At 35.9% G+C, this 15,732-nt stretch overlaps 1 pseudogene; it reads left to right on the forward strand.

The window, feature by feature from the left end:
* The first annotated feature begins 9,109 nt into the window (after nt 1-9,109).
* Nucleotides 9,110-9,829, forward strand: LOC110201845 (olfactory receptor 10J1-like; annotated as a pseudogene).
* The last annotated feature ends 5,903 nt before the right edge of the window (nt 9,830-15,732 follow it).

A 15,732-nucleotide genomic window follows, 5' to 3' on the forward strand; every position in this document is an offset into this window, starting at 1 on the left:
TACAGGGAAAATGCTGATCTGCATTGGTCCCCACTCAGGAATTCCCTATATCAATGAAATCAAAGATCCAGTTCATACCCAGTTCCTATGATAGCATGCCGCAGTTTCAAGAGATTTTACTGACCATTTGGTTGTACTTATATCACACCATTGACTTAAACAGAGTATGTATTGTACAAGGCACTATTTTTTAAGGTTTCAATTGTCTCTCTCTCTGTCTCTGTCTCTCTCTGTCTCTGTCTCTCCCCTTTTCTCTCCTGCTCACACAATGCACCATGTACACACACACACACACACACACACACACACCACACACACACACACTCCCCTCATCATTTTCAAACTCCTATCTATCCATGCCTCCACCATCTTCTACTTAGGAAGCTGATTTCCAAAACCAAGTGAAAGACTTTACATTTATCTCTATTACCTTTCATCTTCTTAGATTCATCCTTGTCTTCCAGTCTGGATTCTGACTCTGTCATCCAATGTGCTAATGAACCCTCCTAACTTTGAGTCATTTAAAAATTTGATAAAGCCTTGCTATCTGCGCATTTATCTCTAAGTCACAGGTTCATAGTATCACAAATTTAGACCTAAAAAAAGAATTTAAAGACTATATCTTGTCCAAATCTATATTACAGATGAAGAACTAAAGCCAAAAGAGGTTAAATACCTTGCCCAGGGTCACAGGACTAATAAATATCTGAGGTGGATTTGAATCCAGTTCTTCCTGATTCTAAGTCCAGCACCCCTTCCACTTTGCCATACTGCAAAGTTATCTTAGACACAGCAAATTTGAGATGCCTTGTATATCTAATTCAAAATGCCCATTAGGCTAATTATAATGTGGAATGGGAGCTCAAAAGAGAGAGAGTAAGACATACTATAGTTACAGGAAAGACTCATACCCACCTTCTTATTCATCCACTTCAGCCATGCCATAGGCTCAAATAATAGTTCTTTCCTTTGGTGGTAAAGTAAAATAAGTCTAATTACTTCTCCACATGAAAGCCCTTCAAATTATCTTGTAGACAGTTGCTTGAATCTAATTCTTTTCTCCAGACCAAACAATCTCAGTTGGAATAGTAACATAATCACTTTGCTTTGAGTATCAATCTTATATCATCACTTCTCATCATTCCTTAAAGATTTATTTTTTGCTGTTTAGAACCCTTCCCTTCTCTCAACCCTGCTCAAGTTTCCAGATTTAGTTGCTCAGAAAGACTGAGATTGCTTCAAGGTTTACTTCTATACAAACTATAAAAATGAATGCACTTATATTCACTGAAGAACTTTTTGTGGGGCATGACAAGACCCTCAGCCTAATAAATCAGAGCCTTGCTTTTCCTTGACTCAAAAAGCATCACAAAAGTAGTTAAACTAAGCTAAGCTTAGCTAAGCTAAGATCTAAGTCTCAGTAGTTATGCTATCAAATGCTAGAATAATTTCTCTAATTGATGCCTAAGTATCTAAGTTTTGCAGACTTTTCCCTAAATTAGAGACTAGAAGTATCTGTCCAGGAGAAAGCTTTTTTTATTTATAAGACCTTGCCTTCTGGCTATGCTAATTTGATTGGGGCATGTTGATTGAAAAGTTAATAGCAAGTGAAAAAATCATGGGGTTTAGATGAATCTTATAGTTTATCTGATTACAGTGTAATAATAAAAATAATTTGAACTTGTTTGAAAAGGATACATGAATGTTACAAAGTATATAATTACGAGCGACTTTACTACTTTCAAGTATAATTAAAACTACTATATAATTTGTTGTTGAGTCATTTCAGTTGTGTCTAATTCTTTCATGGTCCCATTCAGGCTTTCTTGGCAAAAATACTGGAGTAATTTGTCATTTCCTTCTCTAGTTCATTTTACAGATGAGGAAACTGAGGCAAACAGGATTAAATGATTTGCCCTGGGTCACAGAGTTGCCTGAAGCTGAATTTAAACTCAGGTCTTCCTGATTCCAGGGCAGGCTCCTTATTAACTGTGATAGATAGATAAATATAGATATAGATATCTATAGATACATATGTATATATTTATACATATGTGTGTATGTATATGTATATGTGTATATGACATATATATGTATGTATAGTATAGTATATAAAAATATTTCATAGATAACATTATATAAGTATTATATAATCATATATTAATATTATTAAAACAACTATAATTTAAACTAAAATAGTCCAATGAAGTTTTAACAATTAACAAATTAGCTATAACAGTCCCAGTGTTTATATGTTCATGAAAGTTTTCCAAGGTTTCAAAAATATTTTTGTAATCAAACTTTATTTCTTTTACAATCTTTTACAATCTTGTTTGTTGAATTTCTCCTATAATCTTAGTTGGTTCTCTCAGTTTGCTTAAAAGGTACTTTTCTCTTAGCTAGATCAAAAGTAAACTTCAGTCCCAGACACACCAAAATTTTCTTAAGTTCTGAAGTAGAAGAATCAACATGTCTTGTGTTTTTTGGATCTATATTGTACCCATGTATATTCAAAAACTGCACACATGATGACCTTTCTAAAAGATCTAATATTCAGAACACAGATTTGAACAGCACAGGACCAAGAACAAATCTCCAGATAATTCTACTGAAGACCTCATTCCAAGTTGACATTGAACCATTAATAACTGCTTTTTTAGTCCTTTCCTCTAATGTACATATCTCCATCTTTTCCACATGAACAATATGAGAAAAATTGGCAAATAACCCTTTTGCTAAAATCTAGGCAAACTGCATCATTAATATTTGTCTGATCAACCAATTTACTAATGCTGTCAAAAAAGGAAATAAGGTTAGTCTGCCCTGACCTGTTCATGATGAAGCCGTCTTGGTTCTCTGTGATCCTTTCCTTTTCCAGATGTGTACTAAACATCACTTTAATAATCAAGTCTAGAATTTTCCCATAAATAAAAATCCAGCTCATTGGCATCTAGTTTTCAGACTATTCTCTTCTTTTTTTGAAAACTGAGACAGTTTATCTTTTTTAATCCTATAATATTTCTCCCATTCTCTACAGCTTTTATGTTGCTGACAGTGGCTGTCAAATCATATTCATCAGTTCTTTCAGTACCCTAATCAAGTCCACAAGCATATATTAAGGGCCTGCATTTTACCATTCGCTATAATAAGGGCTAGAGATACAAAGAAAGGCAACAATTTAATTTAATTTAATTTAAAAATCAGTCCTTTTGAAGGAGCCCACAGTTTAATGGGGAGAAAAGATGTGAACTATATATAAACAAGATGAAGACAAGATAAATTAGAGATAATTTCACAGGGAAGGCATTAACATTAAGGATTACTGGGTAAGGCTTCTTGCAGAAGATGGTATTTTGACTAAAACTTAAATGAAGCCAGAGAAGCCAATAAGCAGAGATGAAGAGGGAGAGCATTTCAGGCATGGAGGATAGCCTGTGGAAGTGCTTGGAATCAGGAGATAGAGGATCACATGTGAGGAATAACAAGGATGTCAGTGTCACTAAATTGTAAAGTTATCTAGAGGAGAGTAAAGAATAAGAAGATGGGAAAGGTAGGAAGGGGACATGAAATGACAGGCTAGATATAGTTCATCTGAGCCATGTGGTCTGAAATGGGTATCAGCTCCTTATTAGCCATTTTTTTTTCTTTTCTTTACTATCCAAAAATAATTTAATCTCCTTGGAAAAGAAAAGAAAATAATAATAAAGTAAAAAATAAAAATAACAATCAATTCTGCCTTGACTCTGTTGTCAGTTATCATTATCCTCTCACGCTACAGTCCTATCGCCTTTTTGATCTTTCTCTTTTGTCAATACTGATTTTTTAAAAATGCAACTTTTTGCTGTCCTTTATTTTTTCTCACCAGCCATAGCCTCTTCTGAGCTTTAAGACTCCTGGCACTATTATACTTTTACTTTTTTTTTTTCAATGAACAAAAATCTTTTTTCTCTCCTTCCCACCATCCCTTCCCATTCATAGAAAATGATAAGCAAAACACTTGTAACAAATATGCATAGTCAAGCAGAACAAATTCTTGTATTGGTCATTTCCCAAAAAAAAAATATATATCTGTCTTTCTGCACCATGCATATATCACCTCTCTGTCAGGAGGTGGGTAGCATGTTTCATCATAAGTCCTCTGGAATTGTGGTTGGCTATTTTGTTGATCAGAGTTCATAAGTCTTACAAAACTGTTTATCTTTGCAATATTGTTATTGTATAAATTATTCTCCTAGTTCTTCTCACTTCATTCTGAATAAATTCATACAAGTCTTCCCAGGGACAGAATTTGGAACTCAAAATTTAAAAAAAAAAAGTTAAAATTGTTTTTACATGTAGTCAGGGAAAAATTAAGCATTAAATAATTATAAAAAAGAAACACATGTATTGTACAAAGTAAGTGACAAATAGTGAAAATCAAGGAAATCGTTTGTCTACAAAACATAATTGTTCCTTTTGCTCAATGATAGACTACATTGAAAAGACCACCAGAGTTCATGAGGGCTGGCTGCAATAAAATGATCATCCCCTCGGGTCACAAGGTTTCTCTGAAATACCTTCCACCATTTCTTACAGTACAAGAGTGTCCTATTACATTTATATACTATAATTTATTCAATCAATTGGTGGTCACCTCCTTACTTTTCTACTTCTTTACCACTCGAAAAAAGCTGCTATAAATATTTTGTACATCTGGTACTTTTTTTTTTCTTTAGGACATAGGTCCTGGCACTAATATTACAAGACCTTTCAATTTTTATAGGTTACTTTTCTGTTGACTTTCCTTGTTTCTATCATCTACATGGATCCTTGCAAAAATCTAAGTTGGGTAGTGAGTTATCTGTGCATCCATATCAATCACTTCAGAAAGCTCATTTTTATTTCTTATCAAAATTATGTTCCTCTATGTCCAGAATCTCATTCTTGAGATTTTCACATCTCTGCTCAACTTTGGTCCATAGGATCCTACCCATCCATCCCCTGAATTCTTTGAAATCTGATCTCTACAATCTAGGGTGCATATAAGACTGTGCTCCGTTCTAATTGCTTTCTCTATCAGAGACTCTAAGAAGTATTGGTTACTATCACCCCAGAAACCATCAGAATACACCCAGAAAAGAATTTTCCTTTATTAATTCTCCTATATTTTGAAGGATAAAATTATTAAGGCAATTTTTTTTTAAGTTATTAGCTATTCTGCTTTTGGCAGAGAGAGAACTTCAGTAGATTTCTTGATAATTGAAATCCCCCTCACTGTATGCCAGGTTTGTGCTATGTTTAAAAAACTCCTTATTTATGTCCTCTTTCTCTCCTGGTGATCTGTAGTCAACTGCAATACTGCTTCTGACTGTCATTCAACCAAATCATATCCACCATATTTCCCACCACCCAGCAACCCCAGTTCCTGAATTTCTTCACATGACATGCCTGCTTACTACACAATGTTACTCTTCCTTTTCTTAATGTTCTGTCCTTTTTGAATAACACCTACCCAACCAGAGTTATGGGGCAATTAGGCAAAACAGTGGATAGAGCACCAGGCCTGAAATAATAAGACCTAAGTTCAAATTCTGCCTCAGATACTTACCAGCTGTGTGATCTTGGGCAGGTCATTAACCCTTTTTACTTTACTTCCTCAACCATAAAATGAGCTGGACAAGGAACTGACAAATCACTCAAGTGTCTTTTCCAAGAAAATCCCAAAAGGGGTGACAAAGAGCCAGAAGTGACCGAAACAACTGAGCAACAACCAGAGCTATATTCTGGTCATGAATTTCATCTGAGTGACACTTCTGAGGTCAAATTTGACCCTTGCAATAGGATTGCCAGTTCATCTTGCTTTTTGCCTAAACTTTCTCTATTTGCATATAGACATTTGAGACCAGGAATTTAATAGTGGCTCTTTTCTTTGATTTTATCCCTCGTGAACTTCTTTATGGTATCTGTCTCAACAGAGGCATGTATGTGTGTATATACATACATGTGTATATATATATATATGTATGTGTGTGTGTGTATATATATAGAAAGAGAGAGAGCACAAATGTCTATGCACATCAGTATTGATATCTATATATCTTTATATAAACGTATATGTATGCATACATACATACACACATATGTCTCCATCAAGATAAATGCCAAAATACTGTTGTTGTTGTCGCTGCTGTTGTTGCTTGTCCTTCATTTTCAAAGAGGACCAATGATATCATGGGGTGATATCTTGACTTGCTTATAAACTGGATTTAAGTGAGGCAGAATTTGACGAAGTCATCAGCCTCACTCTCTCTTCCAGAGTCATTAAAATCCAGCGGCAAGACAAAAGTCGGTATGACTGGTGATGGCCTGAGGTGCAGTGAATGACCATGGTGTCTTCAATGCCTGACCAACCTCTAAGCATCCACAGCACTTGCTTCAGCCACCTTCGTAACTGTTGGAACAAATTTTTCTCCTCCTCCCATTCTGCTAGGGGAAGTCTTCACATGCTTGGGTAAACATTGCCTGAACTCATTGATAGGTTTGAGGACAGTCGTTTGCCCTCAACCAGAAAGAATAGCTACATAATGAAGGAAGGAGAATAGGAATTGAGATCGTTTTGAGACCATGGCTTAAAATATAAGAACAAATGACTCCTGGCCAGGAACAAATTACCTGATAAGAATGCATTTGCCTAGTTTCATATAAATGTAATCAAAACAGCTGCAAGCTAAAAAAAATTAGGGGAAGGAAAAAATGCATACATATATACATGTGTACATGTACATGCATGTACGCAGTCGTGCATATATAAATATGCATGTGCGTATTTTTATCTCTTCCCCATTTTTTCAGTTTAAAGCCCTGTTGTTTACAAGAAACTAGGCAAAAACATTCTTATCAAGCAATCTGTTCTTAGCCAGCAGCCTGTTATTCTTATATCTTAAGCTGTGGTCCCAAAATCCAAATCCCATTCTCAGACACCATCTTATTAGCCAACTTTTTGCTTCCTGTGACTTATAGGATCACAAGATTTCAAACTAAAAAAACTTTAGAGATCCTTTAGTTCAGAGTTCTCATTTTACAGATTAGGAAACTAATACCCAGAGAGCTTAAGTGACCTATGGCCACATAATTAGCAAGTAGAAGATTTAGGATCTGAGGCCAGGCTCCCTAAGCTCCATTTCTAATAGTCTTTGCCCAAACAGCCATCTTATTTCAGCTGGCCTCCATTTCCTCTGGTGGTCTTTTCAATGTAGTCTACCATTGAACAAAAGGAACAATTTTTTTGCACTTTCCTTGACTTTCACTATTTGTCCCTTACTTTGTACAATACATGTGTTTTTTAATAATTATTCAATATTTGATTTTGCCATAATTACATGTAAAACAATTTTAAATTTTTTAATTTTGAGAATTTATTCAAAATTTTTCAAAATTTTTGAGAATTTGTTCCAAATCCTCTCCCTCCCTCTCCTTCATCTTCATTGAGAAGGCAAAAAATTTAGTATTGATTATATGTGTGCAGTTATGTAAAACATATTTCCATATGAATCATGCTAATACATGTGTTTCTAAATAATGACAGAAGGAAGTCAAATACCATTTTCTTTTGGTCTGTTTTTTTTGGCTACACAATGAGGTTAAGTGACTTGCCCAGGATCACACAGCTAGTAAGTATCAAGTGTCTAAGGCCAGATTTGAACTCAGGTCCTCATGAATCGAGGGCCAGAGCTCTATCTGCTATGCCACATAACTGCCACTCAAATATAATTTTCAAATGCATTATAGTAGCTCATGCTTTAAAGTAGGAATTCTTAACTTTTTTGGTGTCATGGTCCCCTTTGGGAATCTGGTGAAGGTTAAGTACCCCTTCTTAGAATAATATTTTTAAATGTATAAAATACACGGGATTAATCAATTAATAAACATATAAATAACTACTATGTGCCAGGTATTATACTACACAGTGGACAACAAAAGAATCAATTACATTGAAATACTTTTATCAAAATATTTTTTCAAAACAAGGTAATAAACCCCAAGGTTAAAAAACCTCTGCTTTAGTTTCCATGGTGAATCTCCCATTCTATCCCTCAATCTATTTGCTGAGTAACTTATGGTTCTCATTTACAAGACCTATTCTTGCTAATAGTGAGGCGTATTCTAAAACTTCAAATAATAATAATAGTTCATATTTATATAGTACTTTAATGTTGGCAATGCACAACTCTAGGCAGTAGATAGTGTAAGTATTACTATACCCATTTTTCAAAAGAGAAAACTTAGACTCAGCAAGGTTAAGAAAATTGCCCATGATTGCACAACTAATAAATTAGTGTCTCAGACAGTATTTGAACCCAAGTCTTGATTGCAAGTTAGTGCTCACGTCATTATTCCACCCACCTCACTACTATTCCTGGTTCAAATAATGGTGTTTAGCATATGGTAAGCAGAAGCAGTGCAGTTAATTCTTAGCTCAAGACAACTGGCATTTTAGCAAGTTTTACAATGTATTTGACCTGATTCTGTGTCTGGAAGGCAACCCCCCACAATACTTGTGGTAGGACAGAGGGGGTGGGAGATGACTGAGATCTATCTTCCCCCTTCTTGAAAACAGAATGTTTTTTTTCATTCTTTGCTGCCTAACTCCTACATAATGAAAAAGTTGACCAGAATTGCAGAAAATTTCCCAAGGTAAGAGTGACTCCCCCCTACATCACCTCCAAGCAAACACACACAACATTTTTAATCAGTGGCACCTACAGAGAGAAATTCCTCACCAGAGCTAAGAGAGAGTTGAGAAGTAGGACAACACAAATAGGGAATATGCACATTGCCAAGGTCACATTCTAAGCCAATTCAGTCAAAGTAATTTACTCAGTCTATTTGGTGGAATTTTTCCAATTCTGTTTTCTTCATGCCTTTTAGCCCTGGAGAATATTCAGTGGAGATATAGGATCAGACAGAAGTGAGTGAGGTTATTTTCTAGGGATTTCCCAGCTTTCATGATCGCCATTTATTCTCTTTGTTGTGTTTCTTCTGCGTACATCTTAACTCTAGCCGGCAATGCCATCATCATAATTATCATCAGCATTGATCATCACCTCCACACTCCTACTTCTTCTCAACTATGCTGTCCACTTCAGAGATCTTGTATACTTTGGTCACTATTCTATAAATGCTTTCCAACCTCATGAGCCTGAGCCAATCTGTCACCTTTGAAGGCTGTGCCACCTTTTTCTTTACCACCTTAACTATCAACAACTTAGCTGTAAGTTTCTTGCTCACAGCAATGGATATGATTGATATGTAGCCATTTGCAACCCCCTGAGGCATGCAGTCATCATGAGGTCAGCTGGCATGTGGAGCATGTAGTAGCAATCTTATTATAGCAATGACTTAGGTGACATCAGTGTTTAATCTTCCTTTCTATGATAAAGGAGTGCCACACTTTTGTGACATTCATCCTGTAATGAAACTTCCCTGCATTGACACCACTGTCAAAGAGATTTTGATACTCATAATAAGTGTACTGGTGATGCTGGTGCCCAAGGCTTTTGCCTTCTTCTCCTATGTGCTCATCATCTTCACCATCCTTAAAAATACCATTTTTGGGGGCCGTTATGTCTCTATTGCCTACCTAAAGCCCAAATCAGAGAACATCAGAGACCAGGACCAGTTGATTTCATTGACCTATACTGTTATCACTCCACTGTTCAATCCTGTTGTACACAGCCTTGGGAACCAGAAGGTCAAGGATGCTCTGTGTCAAGCTTTAAGCAAAATGTTTTTTGTTTTGTTTTGTTTTGTTGATCCATCACTTCATGGTACCAAGAAACCACAATACTAGATAAGACAGGGCCTGGATGGGTATATGTCATTCAAAAGAAATTGGATATTAAGAAGTATTAAGGAATCCAGGAACCAGAGAATACTTGTATGGAGGTCAAAGAGGGAGAAACAAAAGCTATTTTTTATTGTAGCATACTACATACCACCTAGGCAGTAAGCGGAAATAGATGAGGTGTTTGGAGAATATCTCACAACCCTGGCACACAGGCATGATATGATAATGATGCAGACTTTAATTATCCAGACATCTACTGAAGTTCTCTCTGCCAAAAACAGGGTAGCTAACAACTTTTTTTTTTATATTTTACCTCAGTAATAATTTCACCCTTTAAAAGGTAGAGGAATCAACAAGTAAAAGTTCTTTCCTGAATCTCTTCTCACAAACAGGGATAATTTGCTTACTAGGGTAAAAATTATAAAACTTTGTAGGTAAGTAGCCCCTTCTTCTTAGAATTTATGATAAAACAGGTGAAATCCAGGTGTGCTTTGATGTGCATGCTATATTTGGGGAAAGTAGATTCCAAAGGGTTCATATAGGTAGGATCACATTGAGTGAATTCTACATAGGAAGGCCCAGGAAGGATGAGAGAGGATCACAAATAAAATTTGGAAGACACAAAGGGAAACAATTCCAATAAGGAAGGGCAATGGGATTCAATTGAAGAGACAATCTCATCGCTCAGGGGAAACATGTGAACTTAGATTTTAAAAAGGAATGGATAGAAATTGGAAGCAAGGCCAAGTTGCAGAGGATGAAAGGAGAGTGATATGGTCCTTTTAAAACAGTTTCTGTAAATGTTAAGGCTCAAAATGATCTGAGACTAGCAAGCGAAACTAAGATCAACAAAATTTTTTTTGTTTTTAGCTATTGTAAAAGATAAAGGAAGCAAAAAGAAGATAGGGGACTTTTGGTTGGGATGGATGCAACAATGATAAATGGCCAAAAAAGGCAGAGTTGCTCAATTTTTATTTTTTTTTTCTCTGCAAAGGAGAATCATCTTCTACTGGAAGTGACAGAACAAAAAAGACTAACAGGTAACTGATACCCAAGATAAGTAAGGAGATAATAAAAAAATCTAACTTCCCTTGAAAACTTCAAGTTACTTAGTCCAGATGACCTTGATCTTTGTTTCCTGAAGGAACTGGCACATGAAATTGCTGAGTCAATATCAATGACATTTGAAAGAATGCAGAAAATGAAAGAGGTAGCAAAAAATTGAAGAAAGGCAAAGGTGATCCTAATCTTCAAAGTGGAAAAGAGCAGTCTGCAGAGCTATAGTCCAACAAACATGACTTTGAAACTGAGCAAAGAGAGGTTCATCTCTAGATTGGCTTTGGAGGAATAAAATTTTGGGTCACAGTAAATTTATGCCACACTATTCAATATGACCAAACTGGTATTCTCTCTGTTCCTTACATAACCATGTCTTGTCTCCATACCTTTGCACTGGCCTCCCCTCCCCCATGCTTGGCTGGTACTCACTCCTTACCTCATGGAATCCCTTTCTTCCTTTCTTCCACTCAGCTTAAGCACTACCTTCTTCATGAAACTCTTCTAATCCTTCCAACTGTGTGTGCTCTCCCTCCCCAAATACTTTGTCTTTATTATATATTTATTACCTTATATTTATTCATCACATACTCTTTGTCTGCCTATTAAAATCATTGGCTCCTTGAAAGTAGAAATTGTTTTGTTGCTTGTATATGTATGGCCAGTGCCTTTGCATACTATCTAGCATAGTCAGTGCTTAATAAATGCTTGTTGATTGATTGATTGACTTTCCAGATAGGTTGAACTAGCCAGAACTTACATACCCACTGGCATAATCATCAAGAACATAGTGTCATCTTCATACAGTGAGGATTTATCAAAATAAGACACCAATGATACACATTAATTAGCAGATCCCTTTTGTAACAAACTACCAGGTCACCAAACATGACTTCACCATATTCATCAAAATATTCATTCACATTGATCCATTCTTCTGCCCACCCTCACTTTCTTAAACTAACCATAGTTTAGGTCTGTGCTTTTTTTTCCCCATGCCCCAAGTACGAAAAGCCAAATATTATGAAACTTTGATGCATTGTATTAATTAGCTTTTGGGGTACAAAACATATTTTGTCACAGTATGAGAAGCTTTTGCTGTACAAACCATGTCAGTAGGTAAAATACAGGCACACAGTCTGGTTCCTTAATTCAGCTAAATATTACTTAAAACATGCCTATGGGGCAGAGCCAAGATGGTGGAGAAAGGGCAGGGACTTGCCTCAGCTCTCCCAAATTCCCCTCCAAATAACTTTAAAATAATGCCTCAAAATGAATTCTGGAGTGGCACAACCAACAAAGGGACATGGTAAACAATTTTCCAGTCCAAGACAATTTAGGTTGGCATAAAAAGTCCATCTCACTTGTGTGAGAGTGGAGCACAGTCCAATGTAGGCCCCTCCTGGCAAGCCAGAAGCAGAACTTGGAGGTGACTGCAGCAGGGTCAGACAACTGGTCAGAAGGAGATTACAGGGGACCCTTTGCTGGCACTGGGTGCAGGACTCTGTTGTATTGTCCACATGCAGTTCTGGGTCACAGTTCCAAGGCAAAGAGAAGCACTAGCACAGAAGAAATCCCAGACACAGAGCCCAGGGACCCTGGTCACAGTTCCAGGGTAGAAAATAATGCTTGTGGTCATTCACAGACAAGAGCACACTCCAGAAGCACAATGAACGCACCTCTCCTTAGATCATACTATCTTGGAAGTATTGAAAACTTACAGACCCCCAGAGCTAGCTCCCAAAATAGAAACACAAAAAATCCTAAAACTTGGAACAATGCCCCCTACGCCCCAAGAGAAGAGCCCAACTTTAACATAGAGTTAAAAGTCAAAATGAGGCTAGGAAAATGAGCAAACAACAACAATAAAATAACCTGACTATAGAAAGTTACTATGGTGACAGGGAAGATCAAACACAAACTCAGGAGATAATAAGCTCAAAATAGCTATATCCAAAGCCTCAAAGAAAAAATGTGAATTGGTCTCAGACCACCCAAAAAAGAATTACTGAAAGAACTCAAAAAGGATGTTTAAAATCAAAGAGATAGAGTAAAAAATGGGGAAAGAAATGAGAGTGATGCAATAAAATCATTTTTAAAAGAGTCAACATTTTGGTAAAGGAGGCACAAAAAATACTGAGGAAAAGTCCTACCTTAAAAACAGAATTAGCCAAAAGGAAAAATATGTACAAAAATTCACTGAAGAAAAGAACTCCTTAAAAAAGTAAAATTGGCCAAATAGAAAAGGAAGCACAAAAACTCACTGAAGAAAATTATTGCTTAAAAATTAGACTTGGGCAAGGAGAAGCTAACGTCTCCATGAAACATCAAGAAACAATAAAAACAAAATGTTAAAAAATAAAAAATAGAAGAAACTGTGAAATATCTCATCAGAAAAGCAACTGATCTAGAAGATAGATCTAGGAGAGATATTTTAATAATTATTGGACTACCTGAAATCCATGATCAAAAAATAACCTGCACGCTTCAAAAAATTATGATAGGAAACTCTCCTAATGTCCTAGAACCAGGGAATAAGCTAAAAATTAAAAGAATCCACTGATCACCACCTGAAAGAGATCCCAAAATGAAAATTTCCAAAAATAGTATAGCCAAATTTTAGAGCTCCCAGGTGAAAGAGAATATACTTCAAGCAGTCAGAAAGAAACAATTTAAATATTATGGAGCCACAGTTAGAATCACACAAGATTTAGCAGCTCCTGCATTAAAGAGCTAGAGGACTTAGAATATGATATTCCAGAGGGCAAAGGAGCTAAAATTACAAGAATCACCTACCCGCAAAACTGAGTATAAATCCTCCAAGGAGGAAAATGGATATTTAGTGAATTAGAGGACTTTCAAGCATGAAAATTCCAGAGCTGAATAGGAAAATTGACTTTCAAACACAAGATTCAAGAGAAGCATAAGAAGGTCAGCAGGAAAGAGAAATCATAAGGGATTCAATACAGTTAAACTGCTTACATTCATACATGGGAAGATGATACTTGTAACTCCTAAGACTTTATCATTATTGGGGCAGTTAGAACACATATACATAGACAGAGGGTGTAGATGTGAGCTGACTATGATGGGATGATATCTACAAAAAGAAAATTAAAGGGTGAGAAAAAGAGATACACTGGGAGATATAGGAAAGGAGAAGTAGAATGGGATAAATTATCTCACATAAAAGGCATGAAAGGAAGAGCTTTTACAGTAAAGGGGAATATAGGGGTGGCAGACAATGTTTGAGCCTTACTTTTGTTGGAATTGATTCAGAGAGGGGATAACACACACGTTCAGTTGGGTATAGAAATCTATTTTACCCTACAGGCTAGTAGGAGAGAAAGAACAAAAGGAGGGAGTCACTGATAGAAGTGGGGCAGATTCAGGGAGGCAGGGTCAGAAGTAAAACAGTTTTGAGGAGATACAGGGAGAAAAGAGAGAGAAAGATAAATGGGGGGAAACTAGGATAGAGGCCAATACACAATCAGTAATCAAAACTGTGAAAAAAATTTTATAACAAATATCTCTAATGAAAGCCTCATTTCTCAAATATATAGAGAATTGAGTCATAAGCATATGAGTCATTCCCCAATTGATAAATGGTTAAAGGATATGAACAAGAAGTTTTCAGATGAAGAATCAAATCTTTATGAAAAAAATGCTCTAAATCACTGTCGATTAGAGAAATGCATATTAAAAAAAATTCTGAGATATTACCTCATACCTATCAGATTGGATAATATGACAGAAAAGGAAAATTACAAATTTTAGAAGGGATGTTGGAAAATTGGGACACTAAAGAACTGTTGATGGAGTTGTAAACTGATCCAACCATTTCTGGAGAGCAATTTGAACCTATGCCCAAAGGGCTATAAAACCATGGATACGCTTTGACCTAGCAATCTAACTAACTACTAGGTCTGTATCCCAAAAAGACAAAAAACAAAAAGGAAAAGGACCCACATGTACAAAAATATTTATAGCAGCTCTTTTTGTAGTGGCAAAGAATTGGAAATTGAGGGGATGGCTGAACAAGTTGTGGTATATGATTGTGATGGAATACAATTGTGCCATAAGAAATGATGAGCAGGATGCTCTCAGAAAAACCTGGAAAGACTTACATGAACTGATGCAAAGTGAAATAAGCAATGTTGAGAGAACATTGTACATATTAACAGCTATATTGTACAATGATCAACTGTGAATGACTTAGCTGTTCTCAGCAATACAATGATCCAAGACAATACCAAAGGACTTATGATGAAAAGTACTATCCATCTCCAGACAAAAAAAAACCTGATAGAGTCTGAATGTAGATTTTTAAAAAACTTTTCTCTATTTTATTTTTCTTGGGGTTTTTTTTTGGGGGGTTGCATTTTCTTTTACAACATGACTAGTAATGAAATATGCTTTGTATGATGGTGCACGTAAAATCTATATCACATTTCTTGCCTTCTCAATGAGGGAGGAGGAGAAAAAGGGAGTGAAAGAATTTGGAACCCAAATATTTTTAAAAGAATGTTAAAATCTGTTTTTACATGTAATCAAAGAAAAATAAATATATTAAAAAGAAAAAAATAAAATCTCACCTTCTATAGGAAAAAAAAACTTTACATGTATTTGGAAAAAATAAAATAGGAAAAAATTGATTTAGAAAACCAGAAACATATTAAAGCTGAGTATATACCTAGGAAAAAACCCATGCCTGGACTTGACATCTCTGGCTTTTCCCTCCTGGGCAAACTGGATCATTCTTAGGCCTGATACTTGATAACATTCAGTTCTTTATTACTGAACTCTACGTTGAGACTCCAGTTCCAGGTTAAATTTTTTTCATAAGTTAC

Source organism: Phascolarctos cinereus, unplaced genomic scaffold (genome assembly GCF_003287225.1).
Source record: "Phascolarctos cinereus isolate Bilbo 61053 unplaced genomic scaffold, phaCin_HiC Scaffold_5;HRSCAF=322, whole genome shotgun sequence".
NCBI lineage: Eukaryota > Metazoa > Chordata > Mammalia > Diprotodontia > Phascolarctidae > Phascolarctos > Phascolarctos cinereus.